Consider the following 12681-nt stretch of genomic DNA (forward strand, 5'->3'; position numbering starts at 1 on the left):
TTGAGGCCAGACTGATTGGATCACCAAAGTTTACACCACTGAGTTTTCAGCAACTATAAGATTCACATAGATTTTGTAATTTTAATTACAGTTTTGGGAGATTATCTCTGCAGCCATGCAAATTGGAAACTTGCCTTCTGCTATGGTGGAGAGGGATATTCAGTTCTGGATGTATGGAGAGGTGCTCTTCTTGAAAATCCTAACAACAACAGCAGTCCCCCATAAGCCCATTCAATTCCCTCTAAATAACAGCATAAATCCCAGTGGCTTTCTCACTGGTAAGATTTTTACACTCTCCTCATTGGCATAGTCCCTGTTGTCTTTCAGAAGTATACTGATTAAAATTAATAATGCTTGGCCCACATTTGTTATTGCAACCTCTCTCCAGAGGGAGAAGCATTTTAGTGGAGGATCTAGAATTGAAACTTAGAATTAGGTTTAAAAGAAAAATGTATTCCTTGCCGTTCATTGATCTGGGAGATGGCAAGATGAGTGAAGTTTTTAACTAACATACTTCTGACAGTGCTGAGTTTTGAGAGGGATTCATGTGCCAGTCCCAGACCCAGATGGTGAGACACACCATCCTTTTACAGATGAAAAAATTACCTTTATCATGAAGGACTCTTCTGAGCTAGAGAAGCACAGTTGGTAATGATACACCATGGCTGCATATTCATCCAGTTTTTCTCCTCATCCTCACCTGAATCTTGTTTTGTCTCGATTTGGCTTTAATCAGTGGTCTCTGATTGGATTCAACCCTGAAGCCATCTCTATGCTAGTGATGAGATTTTTTTCTGACTTTGAGAATACACAGATGTGTAAACTATCTGTCATGTGCCTGGTTCATCGGTGGTTGTAAATAGTAGTTGATAAGGACTGAGGCACAAACTTTTGAAAATCCATAAACCTAGGAGTCTAGTGGTGGTGGAGACAGTTTTCCATCATGATCTGCTAAATGTGCTCCATCAAGGAAGATGTTAACTAAGCCAGCATATGAATTTGGAGATAGTAGACCTGTGTTCAGGTCAAATGTTCCATCCTTTCTCTCATTCTGTAGCAATAGGAGGGAATCAGACTCCAGTCCACAGTTTCTTACTCTGGAAAGCAAGGGGATACAATGCAGAGCACAGAATTTTTCCCTCATATCTCTCCTCTAAGAGGCAACACGTGCATACAGCAATAGGAATGCAAGGAATGACATCCTGGGAGGGCAGGAGAAACACTGTCTCATAATTCTCCATACCCAGACCCCTCTAAAAGCTCCATCCAGAAGGTTTGGCTTGATTCAACTTGCGACTGGGATTTGCAAGTGCTGAAATCAAGAGCCACCCGTTTTCTTTGAAAGGATAAAAATAGATATAAATGTAAAGCACCAGATGCTCAAGCATGGCCACAACCTCCATTTCAGGTTTTGGAGGTCCAGTGTAACAGGACTTCATTTTTGGGGTAAATTTCAATGTTGGCTCTTGAGGACTCTCAAAGAAACAAAGCGGATATCTAGACTGTTACTCATTCATAGTTAGAAATAGATCCCTACACTTATTTTCAACACTTGATTTTACAACAAATTACTGAGCAAGAAGTTTGCTGTGGAAGACCCTGAAACAGGATGTTTACCCCATAAGTATTTAGCAAACACAGAGAAACCTTTCTCTGTGGGCAGTTAAGTGAGCACCCGGAGAGACTGGAGAGTGTAGGAGTCTGGTCAGTGAGGTTAACAGGCTTTTCCACTGTGATTCATGGGGGTAAAAAAGCCATGTCTTTTCCTTAGGGCTTGTCTTCACTTGAAAGAGGCATGTAAATTTATAACATTTTCCAGAGTTGCTCCACATGTGGACACATTTAGTTCAGAATAGAATTAAAAGAAAACCAGTGAAGAAGTCTTTAGAGGTAGCGTTATAAAAATGGAGACATCTATGTTGAAATGGAATATTTTACACCTTTATAGTTCTTTTGATGATGACAGTGGTGGGGGCAGTTTAAGACATTAAGAATCTGTACATTTCATAATTATGAAGAACAGATTTTTTTTTGACTAAAGACTCAAAAATTTTATTGTTCCCCCTCTTTTTTTTTTTCTTTTTAATAATCTAGCATTTTTTAGAAGACAAATTCTGAATATGTGGCTTTGTGTCAGTTTGTCCATGATCCGCTATAGATTTTTGTTGGGAATTTTTTTATAGGTTCCTCTCAAAGGAAGAGCACAAACTCTTGGCCTACTAAGGTCCTTTTAGTATGCCAAGGTCATTCTACTTATTTTACCATACTGGTATTAATTCCAACATAAGATACTGACTATGAATTATACCAATCTATACATGTGATAGATTGAATTATATAGAAGTGAGGATCTTTTTACTGCCTTTAGTAACTTCATAAATTTATGGAAAATAGAAGGATGATTACTCACTGGTTTTCAAATACAAACGTCACAAATGTAATATCATTTTAAATCAGCAAACTTTAATTTCATGGGTCAGTTTAATTTTACAGAAATAACAAACAAATCATTGTATCTTATTATAATTTAATCAGAGAGCAGTGATGTTTCATGAATGTATATATTTGTTGCTTCTACTAATCATTATTATAAATAATTTTCTAACTGGCAAAAAAACCCCCAAACCAAATAATTAATTACTTGACAATTTAATAGTTGTTTACATTTTGTATTTCATTTATCACTTACAAAATGCCATAGATGTGCATGGAATGTGTATGACAATATGTAATATTTCACCTAAAGCCATAACTCTTCTGAATACACTGGTTTCCTCTGGCTTAACTGAGTATCTTGGATAGACCTGTTTCTGATACCCCAAGCCAGCATACATCTGAACAGGTCAGGAAGTAAGTTCAGGCTGCCCAACAAACTCAAGGAGTAACAGTCATGGAAACTCCAGTTTCCCTGCAGAGTTTGTAGGGTTTATTCCCTACTATATTATTAGGAAACATATAAAGGTTAGTGTAAATTTAAACTACCTTGAAACAGTGAAGGGATGAGTTGATCCTATTAGGTTCTTAACTTCTTACACCTTCTACTTATTTTGGATCTGGGTCTGAACTGAGCCTTCAAGGCTCTTGCTGTCTCTCTGTTTTCCATCAGACAGTCTATGGAGTCTTGATTTAATTCATTTTGAGGAAGAAACCCAAAACAATCTCTGCCTGCTATTTACTCATATTTTAATACAGAAAGAACTGTACATCAGAGACATACTACCAATTTACACATATTAAATGCTGAAAAAGCAAAACCAAACAACACAGCATCAGTTTTCTCTTGTCACGTAAATAAATATTTTCCATATATTTATTCCCCAAACTGACAGTTTGAAGTCCATCACACTTTCCAAGGCCTCAAATTCTTTCTGTCCACCATTGCTCTCACATAGATTGGCAATAGCATAGCCAGAAGGGCCACACACACGAGCATCTGCAGGCGATAACTGTGCTACAAAAAAGGGCCTCTACCAACCAGATCTGAGTGAGACAGCCTTTACAACCCTCTTTCTTTATGTTGTCAGCTCTGCCTCCTGCCCTTCCTGCTTTCTGCTGTATTCCAGTCTGGTTTTCAGTCCCTCCATATCTTTGCTTCCTACTCCATTTCAGATTAGTTTTATTAATTACAAGTCACTGGTTACTTGTACTCTATCAGGACTTACAAACTCCAGTCAAGATTAGTAGTTCTACACACAGAGACAAAGAGATAGCCTGGAAATCCTTGCTGTGCTCAAGATTTTTGGCCATGCAGGAAGTAAATGCTGAGAACAAAAGCGGGAATGGGAGGATGATGAGCAACCAGAAAAATAGTAGCCATAGCCCTGCAGTCACCTGGTCAGTATTAACCATTACATTCCTCGTTGTTGTCTCACTCATTTGTTCTCACTAATTTTCACTTATGCCGCTTTAGTATTTATCATATTATAAAGTGCTTTTTCCTAACATTATATGTTTTTATTACTCACAGAATGACACTTTGCAGTATATTTATAATTAGGAACTAGTATGCAGAACTGGTATATATATATATATATATATATGTACATGTGTATGTCAAATTTAACTAGTGTTGAAACAATAGGATTATACTGAATACACATTTGATGTTCTATTTGTGGGCCAACTTTATCACTTTGTTTAAAATTTAAAATAAATGTGATTAGCAGTGAGCACAATCATTCATTTGTGCAAACACTCCAAAGTGAATGTTGTAGCCTGCATGTTCAAATCCAAAATTTAATCCTGGAAGCTTGTCTTTGTAAATAGTACTTTTTCTTACTTGTATAGCAAATAATTTGACAGTCCTTTGGCCACAGATTAGGGTGCCAGTGTTCTGCAAACATCCAAGGTAAGCTCCAAAGACCACTCCATCTGAGTAAATTCAACTTTGAGATGGGAAGATTTGTAAGCACAAGGAGCCACTTGGAAATAGGGCTAGCAACATGAGTGGTAGCTTTTAAGAGCCAAATCTTATCCTTGTAGTTTATGAGAAAGCTGTTGAGTTATTCTATCAGATTTTTTTGTGGATTTGTAGGTTTCAGGTTTTAATAACTTTGTTTTCCTTCTCCTTTTGTCTTCTTTGTGTTTTGGTAAAGTGGAGAAAGCATTGTTTCGAACTCAGAGAGTTCTTCATATTGTTCGTAATTCAGCTCACAAAGAAACAACAGAAGCACAAAGACAAAAATTCCAAAAAATTTTCACCTAAGAATCTGTACATCTCTCTCACCATTTCATCTCAGATAGGTCAATAATTTCCAGTTTTATTCCTGGTGATTTAAAAAAGCACATTCTTCTCTTGGACCTATGTTAAATGTAACAAAAAGCAGCAGAAGGAAGAAATGAGCTTTTTGAAAAACCTAAGTGTTGCTTTAGACACTTGTAAAGTTTACTTGCAGCAAATATTACATATTTATTTGTACGTGTAGGAGGTGTTGGGAAAATTATATATAGGTTTCTTTTCTTCTGTCTTTTCTGTTTATGATAATAATATAAAGAAAAATGAATGATCCACAATGCTCTGAGGACTTCAGGGCACCATCGTTATATTTGTTTTCCCATTTCAGTCCTTCTGCTGCTCTCAAAAAATGTGACTTCAAAGATTGTCTTTCATTGTTTTTCTATTTAGTATAATATGTATCATCTTCCCACCCTTCCATCTATAAACTTCGCAGCCTGGTACATAGCTCCTGCTTATGATTTTATATAGATATATATATTATGATATAATTTCTTGGGGTAGTTCCCTCAGATTCCTAATCAGGATTTCAGAATCACAGAATGGGTAAAGTTGGAAGGGACCACAGTGGGTCAGCTGGTCCAAGCTCCCTGCTCAAGCGGGGCCATCCTAGAGCACATTGCACAGAATTGCATCCAGATGGTTCTTCAATATCACCAGTGTGGGAGACTCCACAGCCCCTCTGGGCAATCTGTTCCAGTGCTTGGTCACCCCACAGTAAAGAAGTTCTTCCTTATGTTCAGATGAAATTTCCTGTGCATCAGTTTCTGCCCGTTGCCACTCGTCTGTTGCTTGGCACCACCAAGAAAAGTCCAGTTCCATCCTCTTGGCACCCCTTCTTCAGGTATTTTATATACATTGATGATGTACCCTCTCAGTCATCTCGAGACCGAACAGAACAAACTCTCTCAGCCTCTCTTCACAAGAGAGATGCTCAAGTCCCTTAATCATCTTTCTTGCCTTCTGCTGGACCTGCTCCAGTAGCTCCATGCCTCTCTTGCGCTGAGCCCAGAACTGAGCACAGACTCCAGGTGAGGCCTCACCAGGGCTGAGCAGAGAGGCAGGATCACCTCCCTCGACCTGCTGGCAAAGATCTTCCTAGTGCTCCCCAGGATACTGTTGGCCTTCTTGGCCACAAGGACACACTGCTGGCTCATGGGCAGTTTGTCCCACGTCCTTCTCTGAAGAGCTGCTTTCCAGCAGGTTGGCTCCCAACCTGTGTCAGTGCCCACAGTTATTCCTTCCCAGGTGCAGGGCTCTGCATTTGCCCTTGTTGAATTTCAGAGAGTTCTTTGCCCGTGTCTCCAACCTGTTGAGGTCCTTCAGAAGAGCTGCATAACCCTCTGGGGTATCAGCCACTCGTCCCAGCTTGATATTGTCAGCAAACTTGCTGAGGAGACCTCTGTACCTTCATTCAAGTTACTGAGAAAAGAATGAGGAAAGAAGACATGGATCACAAAAAACCATTCAGATTTTACAGTGGACTCCATGCATCTTTGGACTTATATAGTCTATTTACAGTGGATAAGGGGGAGAGGGGATGAATTCTGTGGAAACACCACGTGAGAAATAACGCAATTCGTGGCTTTTTCATATTTTCTCCTAATTCCATTCTGTTGGAAGGAGTACCCATACAGTAGAGGCAAGTGCACTCTTGTCTGTTTCTGCTCTGTGTGCAGGAAGAATATGATTCTTTCTAATCTTTGCAAGAGAAGGGGTGAATATTGCTCCAATTTTATCATTTCACCCTTATGCTGATAACACTCCTGTGAGGCAAGGGATAGGGAGGGCAATCATATGCAGCTTCATTTATTTTGCTCGCTAATACCTTTTCACTGTGCTCCAGTGAATTTCCTGATTCACTGGAGATCAGTGAATTTCACCACCCTCCTTGCCTACAGGGAAGAGCAATAAAGGAGGGATTTGCAGAAAAAATGAAATTTCTGGGAAGGCCATTGAAGAAGTGGAAGACTACGAGAACTGCTAATTCACTCAGTCAGTCTCTTCCACTCTTTCCATAGGGAAATATAACCACTGGAGGAAAAAGCAGAAGTTTTAAGAAGTTGAATTTTTCTCTCCAAGTCAGAGGATCAAGAAGAAACTGCTGAATGAGCACCACATACCTTGTAGGAGCCCAGTCATTTTCCCGAAGTCTGAGGTTTTGAACACATCACCCTGGATACAGCGTTACATACCAGTTCACCTCTGGGACTTGACATTAAAAAACCCACTTGTAGGTATCACGTGGTCTCCCAATTTGCATGAATGTGAAAGGTAAGAGGTTTCCAACTAATTTTGTGCGTCGATTCATCTAAGATGTTCCTGCTATTTCTCTTTCCAAAAATCACTGAAAACTTCACTTGCCACAAATTAGTTCACTGTCTTAAAACACAGAGGGAATACTGTAGAGTTAATTTCAGCTGTCTTGCAGCTTGATAAGCCTGTAAGAAGCTTTTGAAAATCATGAATTTTTTAAAAGATTTTTAAAAATAGTTTTTAATATTTGCCCTAACAGAGTAATACTTATTTAAAAATAGCTGGTAGCAAGATCCAACCAATGAACCATAAAGGCTCTGACAGCACTAAGATAGGATTACATGGTGAATAAGTTGTGAAATCTTTAACTTTTTGATTTTTTGACCAAGAAAACACAAGGAAGATGTGTTATTTGTTTCATAAGCCTAACTCAATATGATCTTACCTCTTTCTTATCATCAGAAAAGCCGCCTGCTTCTAGAAATATAAAATTGTTGGGTTAGTGAGGTAGTCATTTTATCATAAAACTGTGATTCTTATTTTTTGGGCTGAATGGTGTTTTTAAACAATATAGAAATTTCCTTTTGTTTCATCCATAGTGCCATGTCTAGGTTCTGTCGAATTCTTGAGAGACAAGTTCACCTGTGACTACTAAGGGTGATTGTTTGGCAGCAGTCGCTGGCACAGGAACTGTCCAGACTGCGAATATAAGGGAGTTGGGAGATTCTTTGTTTCTCCAAGAACACAAGACCAAATGAACTTTTGAGTAGTCATAGAGCAGCAGATTGTACGGACCAGGAATCATCATCCAGCTTTTCTTGAATTCATAATGACTATGTTGTGGATTCATACTTCAGGTCTCAAATGTCTTGGCAAGTTGCAAGACAGTACAAGGAAAATGGTGCTGATCTGTAATGCTGTTTCAGAAGCTGAGGGTACCATTCCATTCCACTCATGTATTCATAACTCTAAAGGTGCTCAAAGGTTTCTGTGCAGGGCAGCTGTAGGTTCATATCACATGTGATATCCATGGCAGTCTATTTAAAGCTACCTCAGGTGTTGGTCAGTTGTGCTGCCCTCCATCCTGTTCATGCGTTTCAATATCCTTTGACTTTGAAATTCAAGGCCAGATGTTTTCCAGCAGTTGTCTAATGCCAAGGCAGTTTTGACTTGCATTTCCACTCAACAATCATGTCATCTTGCAGGATGGGTGGGGTGTAGGACTGCATGCTCTTGTCCCCCTTCCCTCTTAAGCTTGTTTTCCTAAAATTACCACCCTAGTTTCAATGCTGACCACATTGCCCTTTGCTTCTCTGTTACCCACTGCTGAGATCAATGGCGTCCCAAGTGCAGGGATGAAGTCACTCTGAGGCAGTGTTTTTGGACTTAAAGTTATGTGTGAACTTGGCCAGCTGTCCCCTTGCCATGGATGTACCAATTTATTTTCTCTCAGAGAAAGTGAACAGAAAGGTATATTCAGCTTGTAATTTGAATATGAGTTCTTCACTTATCTGATTTAGCATTTGTTTCTATTGATCTAATATGAATAAAACACTTTTTTATTTAGAGCATATAGTTCTGCAAAGCTTATTAGTGCAATTGCCTTACTGGACTGGAACCAAAGCTGGTAAAGTCAACAGAAAACCTTTTAGTGACTTCAGAGGATTTTGCATTTGTGAGGTGACTGTTGAGGTATTCGGGCATAATGCTTAACACCCCTGTGGATGAGGCCACATGAAGCTGCAACCAGTCGGTTTCTACTGCAGCCCAACTCAAGGCAGAAAGGGCACCTGCTGTAGTTGGGAAACTTCTCTTCATATTTTGATTTATGCACATATGTAGGACTTTGTATCCAGCTTCCAAAAAGCATGAAAGTCTCCAAGTTACACTGCTTTGAATACAGCAACCGAAAAAACTCTAACGTAGTCTTAGTGAGTCCAGAAATCTCCTCTGGACACCACAAGAACCCATCAAATTTACTTTCTAATAAAAAGTGAAGAAGTGACAAGTTATGCTTTGGCTTACCAAGACAAGAGAGAGGAAGCTATTGACCCAGCCCCCTAGAGACTGCCTTAGTTCTTCAGGTGTACATGATACAGATTAATAGGATCCCCTGTATAGTCTTAGTATCTGCACAGATATGTTTTAGCAAGGATAGTAAAGCTAAGGCTCAACTAAATAAGCTGTAATATTGAAAATAAAGAGCTAAAGGGAAAAATAAAATGATAAGCTTATTAAAAAAAACCAGCTTCTATACTATAAGAATTGAGAACTTCACGTTTTTGAGATAGTTGTTTACTATATGCCACATCTTTTAAAAATTGTTTTGAATTAAAGTACTCTGTAATATTATAATTTCATTAGTACTGCTGTGGGTTTGTCCAGGTTTTCCTTTCAGAAACACATCCATGTGTGCATGGTGTAGTACTTGCTCTGCTAGTGTAAAAAGCCTCTGTACTGGTTGGGATGTGGATACTTAATGAGCGTCATCAGACCTGCTGCTTCATTAGCCCTGATATCCAGGGATCCTAAAATATGTCCAAAAGTTCTTAAATTCTGTCCAGACAAAATTTCCAGACAGAACAAGAAAATCCAGAAAAATGGTTGCTGTAACTACATAGAATAGCTGCCTATTTCTTGTTTATATTCTAGTAAGCAATGAATACTATCAAAATTTTGATAAATTACTTTCTTTTTAGAAGGAAGTAAATACTGACCTTTACACAGTTTGAAAGTAAAAATGCAACAGCTTATACTCAGAGTAGCCTATCCATCTCTAATCATATCAGAGGAGCTATTCTGGATTTGTGCTACCATTTTTCAGTTCAGAATCAGGCTCAAGACAGAGCAGTGATAATGGGCATATGCATAACTATAGATTAGGTGGAATGAAGTGGGCTATTTTTCTATATTCTAGTTACTAAGTGACAGTATTACACATTATTTTTATTTTTTCCATATAAAAGAATCAAATCTCATAGCTGCTGGATGCAGGAAATCCAAGGATTTTATTAAGAGGAGACACTTGAGTACTTTTTTGTTATGTAGCTCTAAGCTCATGCCTTCATCTGGAACTGCCATAGCAACAAATGCCACCAAAGTCTTTGCTTTGCAGCCACGTTTCCTGAGGTCAACATTGCTGCTGCCAAACAGACAGATGGCCAATAAGGATATAAATGTATGTCCTCTTTACATCAACCATATTATCTTTTGTAATATATTAGGTCAGATCCTCTGCAGGTTTAAGTCGGGACAGCTCCTAGGAGACTTCATCAGCTTTAGAAAAACATTGTCTCCTACAGTGACCAAAGGTCTGGCCCCAGCAAATTACCTTACAGCAATGTGGGGAGTAGAGACAGTCCCAGTGTTGATGTAGCTCGTGTTTTCCAAACACTTCCTGAAAGTCTTCAAGGCTTTCCTTTTCTCTCTCATCCAGGAGGAAGGCAGTGGCGGTTGAGTCTTCCTATTAATTAAAAGTATTCTAATACTATATTTAACATGACAGAATATTTTTACTTTTTGTTTTACATGGTGAAGATATGTGTGTTTGTTCTCCCTTTGGCCACCTTCAAGGAAAAAAGTATTTTCAAAAGAATGAAATAAAGAACAAGCTTATGCCCATAAAAACTTCTCAGATCTTCAGGGGCTTCCAGATGCACTTTGTTAACAGGAATAATAGAAGCTTGCATCCATTGTATCGTATCTGTGAGACATCACGCTGCTTCTTGGATTAAGCCAACTGAAAATATAATGAATGCTGCCTTGTTGGTGTCATATTTAGATCTTTTTCCTAAAGAATACTGTTCTATATCTTCCCTGGATTAATTTTTCTTTGATTTATTTCTATTCCTATACCAATCCCAAAAGTAAGCCATGATATTTTCTTTTAAGAGAGCCACTTGGATCTATCTAATGTTGTTTTCTTTACGTACAGTAAAATGGCAGTTATTCCAGGCTCACTCTTCCAGCCTCCCTGATCAATAAACTTTATATATTTCTGTTTTCTGTGGCCTATCAATTCATCAAGACCTCAATTACCCAAATCTATCATGTGAGGCCCATATGTCATGCAATTAAGAGCCTAAAACAGTTCCATGTTCATTTTGAAAGGTATTGCATTACTCCGTACAGCTGAAAGCCAATACTGTAACCTTTCCTCTAACTATTAATCTGACGCTAACTTTATGCAGACTTTAATTCTTAAATAACTACTGTTTTCTCTGTCCAGCGCCGGCAGAAAGGCACAGCAGGAAGAGGATGTCTGCAGTGCTCTGCCTCTGATCTCCCCAGGACGCTCTGGCTTTCAGGCTGTGGCACACAGCTGCAGTGCAGCACCACTCACTCCCAGAGCCCAGAACCCAAACCAAAAAAGCCACAGCTTGCACACAAACACACCTACACAATAGTAAACTGTTCTGCAATTGGTCCTTAACTTTGAAGCAGTTGTGGCAGCACAGGTGTCTGAACCCAACTGGCATATCTGTCACCTCTGAGTGCAATAGACTTGGTGTCATTATGGGTGTGACAAACCATCCAGACATGCTCGGCTGCTGGTTATAATCACATGCTGTAACCACTTCTCTTGCTATTTGCAAACCCATTGTTCATGAACTCAAGAAAAGAAAAAAGAAAAATTTTTCTAGGTGGTAAAAAATTGCCTAATTTTCTTCATATGAGCGAGAAGGATTTAAAAAAACATTGGGACTTAAAAATGCAACCATGCACAGGGGCCTTGTGCTCAGAGACTCTATTTCCCTTTAAACCCTTACGAATACCTAGCCATGTTGTAGGGATTTAAATTCCCTGCCCATGTTCTATGTGCACAAGATAGTTTGAATGTCATACAGAGCTCTTAGAAACAAAATGTAAACAGACCGTTTCAATTAGCTACAGTGGGAGTCTCAGAAATCAAATGCTAAAGTGCAGGCCTGTCAAAGCTGTAGGGAATCATTGGAGTTTATTCATTTATTTATTTGCTGGTGTGACATGCTGTCTTGAGAACGAAATTGATACTGCTCCAATTTGCTGGGTGAAGGAAATAAAAAGACCTTCATTCTCCCCATACCACGAGAAGCAAAGTGGTGACTTACTTAAGAAATGGGCAGCAGTGGGGATAAAAAAGTTCCTCCCATTCCTGCGGAAGCCAGCCACTGTCGGGGGCTGATGATAAAAGGGTAGGGGAGGGGGTGGTGCAGTTATGTAGGCTAGAAATACAAGCTTCACCAGAACAAGTGAGGGGGCAAGGACTAAGGCTAAAGCCTACACTTTGTCCTCTATCTGAGGTTGTGCTGCTGCTCCCGTTCATCTCAGCTTAGATTGGAAATTCACAGTCCAGCCCTAAAGGAGTGCTCTCTTATTTTAGATTTGATGGATCAGTTGGGATCTGGACAGGCTGGGGATTTGGACAGGCTGGGTCAATGGGCCAAGGCCAGTTGAATGAGGTTCAATAAGGCAAAGTACTGAGTCCTGCACTTGGGTCACAACAATCTCAGGAAGTGCTACAGGCTGGGGGAAGAGGGGTTGGAGAGCTGCCCTGTGGAAAAGGACCTGGGGATGCTGGTCATCAGCCAGCTGAACATGAGCCAGTGTGTGTGCCCAGGGACCAAGAAGGCCAATGGCATTCTGGTTTGTGTCAGAAATAGCGTGGCCAGCAGGACCAGGGCAGTGATAGTCTCCCTGTACTCTGCACT

Source organism: Neopelma chrysocephalum, unplaced genomic scaffold, assembly GCF_003984885.1.
Source record: "Neopelma chrysocephalum unplaced genomic scaffold, ASM398488v2 Primary Assembly neopelma1_96688, whole genome shotgun sequence".
Lineage (NCBI taxonomy): Eukaryota > Metazoa > Chordata > Aves > Passeriformes > Pipridae > Neopelma > Neopelma chrysocephalum.